Below are 13,752 nucleotides of genomic sequence, written 5' to 3'. Positions count from 1 at the left end.
AAACTCCAATCTCTCCCAGAAACTTGACCAGTTACCTCGATAATTTTATTGTTACCTGTAAACACTGCTGCCCATACAAGGAAGGAACTCTGCAGCAGGTGCTTTGAAACCAAAAGGTAATACTTAATAAACACAGCACCCCATCAGGACCAGGTGCAGCTGCACTGGTCGAACCGACCTAAAGCCAGCCCAGAAGCCAGTCCAACCCTGATGTGAAATGCTTATAGTTTCGGAAGGTGAATATTTTTAGAATAGCCCGACAGAAATGGCACTGCTTTGTGGTTAAGCAGGTTAAAAAATCCCAGTCCAGTCCCCTATCCAAAAATTTTACAATGTAAATGTCGGACCTTTGCCACTCGGCCCATATTTATACTTTTTAAGCACAGCATTTGCGTCATTTTTTGGACGCAAAAGCGGCGCAAAGTTACAAAATACAATTGTATTTTGTAAGTTTGTGCAGCTTTTGCGTCAAAAAGCGGCGCAAATGCGGCGCTAACAAAGTATAAATATAGGCGTCAGTGTCAATTAAGCTGGGATCGTGAACAATATTTGGATCTGGTCGATCCTGAAGCTGCCAATGTTTTATTCCTCATATTTGATTGCGAATTCCTTATTTAGTCAGCTTTACTGTAAGAAGTAAAAGTTCTCTGTTTATTGTGTGATCGAATTCCACAGACTGAAACACACTTTTTGTATTTGCGCCGTCTCATAGTGCATTGATGTGCCCGGATCAAGGCCCTACATGTGTTACTTGACATTAGGAGTGCTTTTAGTGTTTTTGATAATATTAAGATTGTCAGAATTCGATGAATAGAATGTATTATGATTAATCGCTATTTTTATTTCACATTTTACAAGTGTTTTTCGTAAAATAAGCCATTGCCGATTAAAAAGCAAAATTACTATTGTTTTAGGAGAGATTGCCGTGAGTGTGAACAGACGCTGAGTTTGTGGAGTAGACACTACCTGTGGGGCACCAGGAGATCACTAAACGTAATAAGAAAGCTTCCTCTCCCAGGGTTCCTTTCCTTTTAACACTTGGTGGGGAAGCATTGCACAGTGTGTTTATCACATTCAAAGACTCTAAAATTGTCAGTCATGTAACATGCATCACTTCACTCATATGGATGTGTGTGGATCTGTGATCACAAGTGATGCTGGAGGTCAGTGGTGCAGAGAGTAACGAGAGACTGACTTACTTGTCACTAAAACCAACTCATGCAGAAGGTCAACTCACTCCCACCACAGTGGGGTCTTCAGAAACGTATTTCAAATCCAAGTCCTGCAGAATGGATGTGAAATGTGGGTGCGCTTCCCGCAGTATCTCAAAGAGAGATCAGACCGAAGACCGAAAAGATTCAGAACCTTCCTTGCAGTGCATCTATGAATGCATCAAGTTGTGGTATTTATTGAGTGCCCGGGTGTATCCCCTGAGGTTGCCCTCAGCAGCTAGTCACTGCTGATTGCTCGGTATCTCTCGGGTGAAACAGCATTTACTTCCACCTCTTCAGCAGGCAAATGGTCCCTGCTCCCTTGGTCTCAGGGGAGTGATGTGCATGCTGAAATCACATCTTTTGTTGCATAATCTTATCACGTTGTTATGTGTTCCTTAAATGTAATCCGTAAAGTCAATGCTAAGCAGAAACCTTTACTATTTGTCCTAGCTTGGTTACAAGGAGAGATAAGTTAAACAATCCGCAGCGGTGGCTCCTCCCTTATGGCGGAGGAGCGTCACCCCCCTGCTGTGAGCCAGAAGAGGAAAATATGAAAAATAAAATGCTAATAAAACCATTTTATTATCATTTTATTTTTCGTAGGGTGCTAGAGCCCACAGACACTAGGGCATGGTGGGGCCATAATGGCAGCACGGGGGAGGTGGAGCTGTGCGCACATTAAATGCGCGTGTCGGTTTGGCCGGCTGGCCAAGCCCGCCCAACCAACATGCGCATTTAGATCTCTTCATCCGGCTGTGCTGCAACAGCCGGGTGGAGAAGAGGCACATGCTCATAGGCCCTGAGCGAGCGCTAAACAAGCCTGCTCAGGCCAATCACAGCACTGCTTTCATGCTGGTAAGTAGTGTTGCCAACATGATGCCCCAGCCCTGTGGGATTGGGAACTGAGACAGGCGGCAGCTGGCAAGTAAGTATTTTTTTATTTTATTTACCTCCCATGCCCTCCAACTCCCCACCCTCTGCCCCCCACTTAAAATCATTAGCATCAGCCACTGAACAATTGTGCTAGTCATCTTTACATTTAAGTTCACAAGCAGTCGCAAGAGCTACCACTTGCATTACTTGTATTTCCCCCAGACTGAAGGCTCATGGAGTCATTGAAAGCAACGGAAGGATTCTTCTACTTGCACTACTGCTTGCCTTTCAGCAACAAACAGGGGGTTAATGAGTTTGTCAGTGATGCCAGAGATCAAAGGGTGCACAAGATTGTGTCCTCTACATGTGGTATTTTGGCAAATGGACGTCCAAAACACTCAATGCACATCACTCAGATCGATGCTGATCCTTTTCCACTACATGGTGTGATACGCTGAGAGGAGTTGGGATTCTTGTCAGTTTCTAAACTCTATGGGGCATATTTACAAGAAGCTTGTGCCTCGTCATTTATTTTATGCTCTGGCGTCGCTTACTTAGCTCCATATTTACAAAGTGAGGCATTAAGCCCAATGTGACAGTGTTTATAGGCCTGAGCCAGAGAAAGCCAGCATGAGAACAGGCTGTGTCAAGCAGTTCATAATGTACACAGGGAGGGCATTCAATCGTAAAATCTCACAACTGACACAGTGATTTTTACAAGTTTGGCAGGGGCATATTGACAAGGCCTGACGCATTGCTGTGTTGTGGCAGCAATGCGCCAAAATTCCGCTTGCTGTGGCAAGACAGGTTACTATGCCATGGATGCGTCTTATTTACAATATGGGGTACCATGGCATAAGGTCCCAAGAATGCATCCGAAATTATGACGGATCTGTAGGAAGGATGACACAAAGCATCAGCCCCAAAAGTGGTTCATTGCTGAAGTTGGACTACGACAGAAAACTTCAGCAATGCATCAAAAACAGAGGCAATGCATCAGTTGTGACTGATGCAAGTAGCCTAATGTGTGGGGACCAATGTATTAGAGTGTAAGGTTGTGGAAAAGTCACCTTGTACACTACTACATTGATCCTGAATGAAATGCAGAAAAGTGTGAAGTATGACTAAGGGGGTCATTCCTACCCTGGCGGTCATGGACCGCCAGGGCAGGGGACGGAGGAAGCACCACCAACAGGCTGGCGGTGCTTCAGTGGCAATTCTGACCGCGGCGGTAAAGCCGCGGTCAGAAAAGGGAAACCGGCGGTTTCCCGACAGTTTTCCCCTGCCCCAGGGAATCCTCCACGGCGGCGCTGCAAGCAGCGCCGCCATGGGGATTCCGACCCCCTTCCCGCCATCCTGTTTCTGGCGGTTTTCACCGCCAGAAACAGGATGGCGGGAACGGGTGTCGTGGGGCCCCTGGGGGCCCCTGCAGTGCCCATGCCACTGGCATGGGCACTGCAGGGGCCCCCCAACAGGGCCCCATTAAGATTTTCAGTGTCTGCAAAGCAGACACTGAAAATCGTGACGGGTGCAACTGCACCCGTCGCACACCAGCAACTCCACCGGCTCCATTCGGAGCCGGCTTCATCGTTGCTGGGGCTTTCCCGCTGGGCGGGCGGCCTTTTGGCGGTCGCCCGCCAGCCCAGCAGGAAAGTCAAAATGACCGCCGCGGTCATTTGACCGCGGTATGGTCTTTTGGCGGTCGCCGCCTGCCGGGGTAGGAATGACCCCCTAAGTGTCACATTTAAGTGGGCATAGTCCACTTATGTGCACATCGAGACCTATGTATGTGTGATATATTGAGTGGCACTTAAATGTGAGCGTATGCCAGTACATGTTGTAATGTAAAGTGGTAACTCATGTGTTATCTACCTTATGTCTGTACTTACCTGTTGTGCTTTGGAGTACGCTTGGCTTGCTTTGGGCACCCATTCCTCCATGAAGATGTTACAATCCTGGCCTGTCCCTTACATAGAGTACACAAAGTCACATTGCCTTGCTGCAGTGGATGATCATATCATAAGTGGCATGGTCTCTGGTTGATGACGCATCCATGGTGTCGTAACCTTGTCTTGTTGCAGTGGAAGGAATTGTGACGCAATGCTGCCGCAAGGAAGCGGTGTATCGTTCTTTGTAAATATGCCTCTAAGTATGTCTGAATTGAGAAAAGTTAAATTTCTGCATACTGTATAGTGGAAATGGTATGGTTTTGTGCATGTAAATGTAACCTATAAAAACTTTATTGTCCTACATTGCACTTAAAATGGTGGATTTTCTGGCAGTCTTAAAATTAGAATTGGTGTAGGAAAGAAGGTGTTGAACTCAGTTCGGCCTTCATAATGCTATTTATCTCCAAAGACCCTTAAGTCTTTTGGTACTTGCATTCATTTTGCATTCTGATAATGCATGTAACCACTCTCAAAGGAAACAGAAAAATATCTTTTTTTCACATGAGGGAAATAAAATATTTAATTTAAATGAGAAAATGAACATGTCCACATGATGTAGTGAAGCAGTTTCTTCTCTTTGGCCCACAATATATTTAAAATATTGGGAAGAAATGCCAAATTTTCACTGCTGAAACTGACTTTACTGTTAGAACATTTACTGCTAAGTTTGTGATGCAGGGAGAACACAGCACTCTGAGTATGTCTTCAAGGTTTCCATGGCCAGTAACTGCCAGATAGGACAGGGTACCTGATTGTGGGGTATCAGGGCAACATGGTAGGAGGCATCAAGGTGCGGCCCCTGTAGGCCAAGACTGAGAATATCCTGGCTTGGTAACCTCCCCAAAGCATAGACAGATGTTAGGGCATTCTATGTCCTTAATGGATAGTACAGGATATTTGTTAAGGGATGTGGCACTAATGGTGCCTCCTTAAGTTAGCTGACTTCCACAAATCAGCCCAAAAAGGTGCTCTGAACAGAGGCCTGTCAGAAGGCATTTGACACTCTCAAGTAGGCCATGTTTACAGCACCTGTACTCAGGTCTCCTGAAGGAGGTAATTGAGTAGACATATGCTTCAAAGGATCACATGGTACCAGTCTTAGTACAGTTAAAGAAGGAGGATATACACCAACTGGTAGCCTTCATTTATCAGGAGGTTACTTGGCCCAGGAACCTCCTCCAGCACTAGATGTGCGACCCGCTTAGGTATCATGTCAAACATCTCACAGGTCTGTCATTGAAGCCTGTGGGTCAGTTTTAAACTCTGCTTTCGACTAGACCAAATAATAATTTTGCCAAACCTAAACATTAATTTCCAATACATATAAGTCTCCTCTACGGTAGGCTCTAAACAGCCTACAGGCAGTGTATTTAAAATATTGGAGGTGTATGTTTAACCTTTACATACCCTGGTAATGAAAAACTCTTCAATCTTACATTTGTTTTTCACTGCTGCAAGCCCTGCCTCTTCCATAGGATAGAATTGGGTTACCTTATTACATTTAATAAGTGATAATTTTAAATTGGGAGCAGGTTTGGATTGTCAGTTTGGTGCCTAAAGAATTGTAATTTAAAACCCTCTTTAATTTTTAAAGTTGGATTTTAAGTCACAATTCTGAAAAAGCAACATTTAGAAAGTTGCCATCTTCTTATCCCTACCATTTGCTTCCTGCAATCTTTAACTTAGGTTGCATGACTAGACATAGCTGGCGCTTGGTCTTTTTGTATTACTCCCAGACAATGAGTCTAAAGGGGGTTAGGTGTTGACAGGTAGGCCATCTCTGGCATGATAGTGGGGAGGAACTGTCACCTGCCACACATACACACTCCATAATGTTCTGCCTCAGCATATTCACAAAGAGTTTCACACTAGTCTTTTGTACCTCCAGACAAGCTGCGGCGTGGGCATGGAGGCAGGAAATAGCAAACACCTCTAGGGGAGAAAGCGTCAGAACCCTTCCCTACTTCAAACTGGCATCAAGTTGAACTATTGGACTCTCAGATGCAACCCTTCAGTAGACCTTTGGACCTGTGGAAGGCTCGGAAGGACTGCTGTGCTGCTCAGTTGCAATAAGGACTGCTACTCGGCTGCCCTGCCGCTCTACTGCCCTGCTGCCTGCTGCCCTTCTATCTGAGTGAAGAGTGGGCTTGTATTTTGAACCTAAGGCCACCAAAGTGTCTCCAAGAGCTGGCTGGCTCGCCTCATGATCAGAGCCTCAGGGACAAAAAAGACCCCAATCACCTTGAACTCAGCATCATGACTCCGTCTGCTGTTGGTCTTGAATACCCTCCCAAGTGGTACCAGACCTGTCTTTGACCCTTGGAAGTGGGCCTAAAAGTGTTCTGCCAGCCCAGTTGTGGTCTCTTGGACAGAACGGACTCAACTTGAGGCATCTCCTTGCAGCCCTGCAGTGATGCAAGTCTTCACACTGCAGCTCCTCAGAACTACCACTGCACAATGAATCTCCAATGCAGGACTTCACATAGCAAGCTTTGGACACAGGCATCCTCAACAAGAAACAGGACCCTGAATCTCAAGCCCTGCAATGGCTTCCATGGCATGATGCATCACCGGTGCAGGACCTTGCATTGCAGCTTCAAGTTCCTCAGAAGCATGCACAACGTGGGATCTTGAAACATTCTGTAACCAGGATATCAGGGACTGTGAGAAAACAGGGCTGATTGCAGAGGCCCTCTAACTTTTTTCCCCTATTTTTCAATTTTTGCTGGGGCTTTCCTGACTCTGATGCTGCCCTGGGTACTACTAATCAGATGCAGGGCCTGTGCTCTGTGCAAAATCAGTATGCAAATTTGGCTAATTATATGTCACCCTACCTATAGGTCCCTAGTATATGGTAGGGCATGTAGGTTTATGGGCCCCAGAATAGGTAGTGCCTCCATAGGTGCACTGCTTAGGTGCCCAGTGTCATTTTAAAGGCATGCCTGCCTTGCTGGCTGCTTTTAAATGAAAGTTAAATGCAAATTCTACTTTGGAACCTTATTCTTATATATAAGCTACCCTTAAGGTGTGCTCTATGTGCCCCTATGGGTGGGTGCCATGTAACTATAAGCAGGGACATTATATAATTTGTTTTATAAGCCCTGGTGAGGTAAAACAGCCTAATTTGCTTTTCACTCACTGTAGTGAATGGCCTCCTTAGACTAAAATGGGGAGACTATTTTAATTAACAAAATCCCCATAAGTGACAGGTACCTTGAGTTTGGTATCAAACTAATTGTTGTAATAAATTCCACAACTCGCCATTGTTGGATTTAGTATAAGTAGTTCAGTTAAGGACTTTTAAAAATGTAACTGAATGTTGCCAACTCCAGCTAGGGAGTGTCCTTTACTGATTAGCCAGCCTATGGCAGCCTGGCTGGGCTGCTCTGATGAGGTGGGAAGTGGCCTGGGCTGAACACAAAGGATGTGTCTAGGGAAGAAGATCTGTCACAGCGGAGGGGGAAGCAGCCAATCTGGTCATCAAAGGCAAGGAAGGACATTTGGAACAGCTCAGGACCTCCCCCATTTCCTGCTATCCAAGACAATAAGGTGCCCTCTTGATTAGTTTAGGAGAGGGGTGTGTTTAGGATTTTTATTCTCAGCAGTGGGTGGTCTCAGCCAGATCTAACCTCCAAAAATCAGTTTCAGCCATGTTGGATTTTTGAAGAATGTTGCTCCCTGGGATCGATTTTTGCCACACTTCCCAGGAAGTGGTCATCAAAGGGGGAAGGAGCCTGCCTGTGATTGGACAACCAAGCTTCTCTGCTTTCCACTGCAGGAGCAAGGATAAATATGGCACAGCAGCACCCGCACCTCAGATCCCTACAAGGGACAAGACAAAGAAGGAGAAGGACTGCCCTGCCGGACCCCTGACCTGCACCTCGATACTGCACTCCGAAGGACTGTACCAGCTGCACACTTGAACTTCACCACTAAAAGGACTTTGCCTGTCTTCTACTGCTTCAAGAAGGGACTCCCTCCCTGTTTCCTACAGGTACAAAGGAGCTGTCGAGAACCCTCTTGTAGGAAGGTAGCCTCTTTCTAGCCTTGTTATCCCCACTTTTGGCCTGTTTGTGAGAATATGTCAGGGTGTTTTTACTGTCTAAGTGAGATCCTGCTAGCCAGGGCCCCAGTGCTCATACTGGAAACCCTATTTGTCAGTGCGTCTGATATGTGTCACTGGGATCCTGCTAGCCAGGACCCCAGTGCTCATAGTTTGTGGCCGGTATGTGTTCCCTGTGTGGTGCCTAACTGTATCACTGAGGCTCTGCTAACCAGAACAACAGTGTTTATGCTCTCTCTGCTTTTAAAATTGTCACTGCACGGTAGTGACCATTTTCACCAATTCTGACTGGCACATTGGAACACCTTTATAATTCCCTAGTATATGGTACCTAGGTACCCAGGGTATTGAGGTTCCAGGAGATCCCTGTGGGCTGCAGCATTTCTTTTGCCATCCATAGGGAGCTCAGACAATTCTTACACAGGACTGCCACTGCAGCCTGAGTGAAATGACATCCACGTTATTTCACAGCCATTTTACACTGCACTTAAGTAACTTACAAGTCACCTATATGTCTAACCCTCACTTAATGAAGGTTAGGTGTAAAGTTACTAAGTGTGAGGGCACCCTGGCACTAGCCAAGGTGTCCCCACATTGTTCAGGGCAATTTCCCTGAGGGCACGGACACCATTACATGTGTGAACTACATATAGGTCGATACCTATATGTAGGTTCACAATGGTAACTCCGAACATGTCCATATAACATGTCTAAGATCATGGAATTGCCCCCCCAAGCCAAATCTTCTATTGGGTGCCAATCCCATGCATCCCTGGGGCTCCAGCATGGACACCGGGTACTGCCAAACTAGCTCTCTGGGGTTTTCTCTGCAGCTACTGCTGCTGCCAACCCTCATACAGGTTTCTGCCCTCCTGGGGTCTGGGCAGCCCAGGCCCAGGAATGCAGAACAAAGGATTTCCTCTGAGAGAGGGTGTTACACCCTCTCCCTTTGGAAATGGGTGTTAAGGGCTGGGGAGGAGTAGCCTCCCCAGCCTCTGGAAATGCTTTGAAAGACACAGATGGTGCCCTCCTTGCATAAGCCAGTCTACACCGGTTCAGGGTTCCCCCAGCCCCTGCTCTGCCGCGAAACTGGACAAAGGAAAGGGGAGTGACCACTCCCCTGTCCATCACCACCCCAGGAGTGGTGCCCAGAGCTCCTCCAGTGTGTCCTGGACCTCTGCCATCTTGAATGCAGAGGTGTGAGAGCACAATGGAGACCTCTGAGTGGCCAGTGCCAGCAGGTGACGTCAGAGACCCCTCCTGACAGGCTCTTACCTGGTTAGGTAGCCAATCCTCCTCTGAGGGCTATTTAGGGTCTCTCCTGTTGATTCCTCTGCAGATAACGAATGCAAGAGCTCACCAGAGTTCCTCTGCATCTCTTTCTTCAACTTCTGCCAAGGATCGACTGCTGACTGCTGCAGGACGCCTGCAAAACCACAACAAGGTAGCAAGACGACTACCAGCAACATTATAGCGCCTAATCCTGCCAGCTTTCTCGACTGTTTCCTGGTGGTGCATGCTCTGAGGGCTATCTGCCTTCAGTCTGCTCTGGAAGCCAAGAAGAAATCTCCCGTGGTCGACGGAATCTTCCCCCTGCATATGCAGGCACCAAACTTCTGCAGCACCGGTCCTCTGGGTCGCCTCTCATCTTGACGAGTGTGGTCCCTGGAACACAGGAGCTGGATCCAAGTGACCCCGACAGTCCAGAGGTCCTTCTGTCCAAATTTGGTGGAGGTAAGTCCTTGCCTTCCCACGCCAGATAGTAATCCTGTGTACTGCATGATCTGAAGCTGCTAGCGCTTCTGTGCCCTTTTGCAAGGATTCCTTCGTGCACAGCACAGCCCATGTCCCCAACACTCCGTCCTGCATTGCTCAACTCGCTAAGTTGACCACCAGCTCTGTGGGACCCTCTTTTGTTGTGTTGAGACGACCAACATGCTCAGATTTCTTGAACGCCTGTTCAAGTGCTTCTGCGGGTGATGCCTGCTTCTGCATGGGCTTTCTCTGTTGCTGAGCACCCCCTCCATCTCCTCCTCCAAGGGGCGACCTCCTGGTCCTTCCTGGGCCTGGGCAGCACCCATTATCTTTAACTGCAACTCTTGCAGCTAGCAAGGCTTGTTTAAAGTCTTTCTGCGTGGAACATCTTCTGACCAAAGGAGAAGTTCCTGGCACCTTCCGTTGTTGCAGAATCTTTGGCTTCTTCCACCCAGAGGCAGCCCTTTTGCACCTTCATCCGGGGTTTAGTAGACTCCTGTCCCCCCTGGACACTTGCCTGACTCTTGGACTTGGTCCCCTTCCTTTCCAGGTCCTCAGGTCCAGGAATCCATCTTCAGTGCTTTGCAGTCAGTTGTTGCCTTTGCAGAATCCCCTATCCTGACTTTACTATCTTTCTGGGGTAGTAGGGTAACTTTACTCCTACTTTTCAGGGTCTTGGGGTGGGGTATCTTGGACACCCTTAGTGTTTTCTTACACTCCTAGTGACCCTCTACACACTACACTAGGCCTGGGGCCCATTCGTGGTTCGCATTCCACCTTTGGAGTATATGGCAAGGCCTATTGTCTCCTATTGCATTCTATTGTGATCTACAGTGTTTGCACTACTTTTCTAACTGTTTACTTACCTGATTTTGGTTTGTGTGTATATTTTGTGTATTTTACTTACCTCCTAAGGGAGTATATCCTATGAGATACTTTTGGCATATTGTCACTAAAATAAAGTACCTTTATTTTTAGTAACTCTGAGTATTGTGTTTCTTATGATATAGTGCTATATGATATAAGTGGTATAGTAGGAGCTTTGCATGTCTCCTAGTTCAGCCTAAGCTGTTCTGCTATAGCTACCTCTATCAGCCTAAGCTGCTAGAACACTACTAATCTACTAATAAGGGATAACTGGACCTGGAACAAGGTGCAAGTAACATCAAGTACCCACAGTAAGCCAGGCCAGCCTCCTACACCCCTGCATCAAGTCCTGCAAGCAGAGCCGAGCTGAACAGCATCCAGTGGCCATTTGAGGATTTTGACAGGTGTATTCAGAGAATTATAGTCCCAACTCCCAAGGAGCAACTCAGACCTTCAGGAACCTTGGATCAAGTTGTAGACGCTTCAAGGATCCAAAAAGGACCTCTGGAAGAACATCCAGAAGTTTGGAGACGTTTGAAGCAACTCCATAAGTTGAAGAGGTGCATCGTGGAAGCTGTAGTCCCAGACCCAAAGAGGCAAACCAGAGCCTTAGAACCCTTGGCTGGCTCTGTGGACCACTTTCCTCAATCAGGAAACACTTCTGAAAGTAAGTGTAACAGTGTTACCATGTGGGTGGCCTGAACTCTGGACTTTGTCCCTGTCGAGTGTGACCTTTTTTAACCCTTTGAGCGCTAGTTGCTCCTATGCGCTAGAAAACATTAATTATTTTAAAATGTATGTCTCCGGTTCCCTTTATTCGATTTTAATCATTTTGGTGTCATTTGAAAGATAAAAATATACTACAATTGTTGGATTTAATATAACTATTTCAGGTAAAGCGTATTAAACTCTACCAGAAAAGTTGCCAACTTCAGCTCTGTAGTGTCCTTCTCTGATTGGCCAGCCTTTGGCAGCCTGGCCATGCTGCCTTGCTGAGGTGTGAAGTGGCCTGGGCCGAACACAAAGGATGTGCCTGGGGGAGGAGAACTACCTCAGCAGATGGAGAAGCAGGAAGGGGAGAGGGTTGCCAAACTGGTCTTCAAAGGCAGGGAAGGCCATTGAGAGCAACCCGGCACCTCATTCACATCCTGCAACCACAGACTATTAGGTGCCCTGTTGATTAGATTAGGAGAAGACATGAGAAGGGTGTGTTTAGGATTTTTAGGCACCGCAGTGGGTGGTCTCAGCCAGATGTAACCTCCAAAAATCAGTTTCAGCCATGATGGATTTTTGAAGAATGTTGCTCCCTGGGATTTAATTTTGACACCCTTTCCAGGAAGTGGTCATCACAGGGGGAAGGACCCTGCATCTGACTGGAGAACAAGGACCCCCCTGTTTTTCACCCAGGTGCAATGATGAATATGGCAGAGCTACAACCACCCATCAGATCCATAATGGACCCCTACAAGGAAGAACATCAGAAGAAGAAGGACTGCCCTGCTGGACCCCTGACCGGCACCTGGACACTGCACACTGAAGGACTGCTCCAGCTGCACACTTGGGCTCCACCACAAGAAGGACTTTGCCCGGCCTCAACTCATTCAAGGAGGGACTCCCTGTTTGTTACAGGTAAAAAATAGCTAACCACAGTCCCTTGTATCAAATCCTGAAGAAATTGACCCGCTGATCACTGTCCAATGGCCGTTTGAACCTGGTGCATTCTGGGAGTTGTAGTCTGCACCCTCAAGGAGCAACTCAGAGCTTCTGGAACCTTGGGGTGAGCTGTGGACTCTAAAAGAACCTTAAAAGACTTGCTGGAAGAAGATCCAGAAGTTTGGAGAAGATTGGAGAAGTTTTTGGAAGAAGCTCCATAAAGGGACTGACCCGTCACGGCAACTCTAGCCGGCTTGTTTCAATCACAACCCGGCATGACTTAAAGGTTTGTTCCACTGAAAAAAATCTCTGTAAAAGTGACTAAGTCAGAACGTAGAAAGTTGACCGGGACCTTCCGAGCAGTATATCCAAAGAGGGGTCCAGGGACGTTGGATCAAGATCCAGGTTACGCTCGGTCGAAGGACTTTCATCTAAAAAAATTGTCTAAGTCCAAACGTAGAAATCTTCACTGAGGGCTCTTGCACCGCGTATCCGAGGAAGGGAGGTTGGATCAGACTGGCGACTTCGTCCCACTGAAAATCTTCAAAAAAACAACTAAATCCGAAGGTCAACTTTTCACCAAGGCCTCCCGCTTCATGGAGCCAAGCAGGGCTTCATCGCAGTCAGCCTTAAACTTTGACTTTGCCCCGGTCAAGGTGCGACCAGATGATCATATTGGCGCTTTTTGTTTCTAGGCACTAAAAAAAACTAATTCTTTAAAAAAATCATATCTCTGGTTCCCCTTATCCGATTTTATTCATTTTGGTGTCATTTTAAAGATAAATAGATAGTCTATTGTTATAAATTGGTGTTGGATTTTTATTGTGTTTTGTGTTTTACTTATTTACTGTTTTGTGATTTTTAAATGCTTTAAACATTTGTCTCCTAAGTTAAGCCTTGTCGCCCGTTGCCAAGCTACCAAGGGTTGAGCTAGATTTGATTTATTGAGACCTAACTGGACCTAAGTGGAGGTCAGTGGCCTGTTGCTAAGTGTAGATACGAAGCTGCCCTTACCAATAATCCACTTTCCAACATCTTTGGTGTGCAGTGGTGGGGTCCAGTACTTGTGTTTACTATCACACTACAGTTTTAAGTGAAATAAATAAAAAATCCTCTAAATTGACGGAGAGCAAAAGTATTTTCGATTTTTCAAATTTGGACACATTTTTTAATTACTTCATTTTTTATTTTTCTAAATTGTACTGATCAATTGGTGCCAAAGGTTTTTTTAAGTGACAGAAAAGTCAGAAAGTTGACCAGGACCTCCTGAGCATTGTATCCAAAGAGGGCTCCAGGGACATCGGATCAAGATTCAAGTTCGGCCTGGTTAAAGGATTTTCATCTCGAAAAATTGTCAAAGTCCGAACATAGAAATCTT

The sequence above is a fragment of the Pleurodeles waltl genome, chromosome 8, assembly GCF_031143425.1.
Source record: "Pleurodeles waltl isolate 20211129_DDA chromosome 8, aPleWal1.hap1.20221129, whole genome shotgun sequence".
In the NCBI taxonomy this organism is placed as follows: Eukaryota; Metazoa; Chordata; class Amphibia; order Caudata; family Salamandridae; genus Pleurodeles; species Pleurodeles waltl.
The sequence above is the reverse complement of the archived record's forward strand: the minus strand, read 5'-3'. Positions refer to the sequence as shown.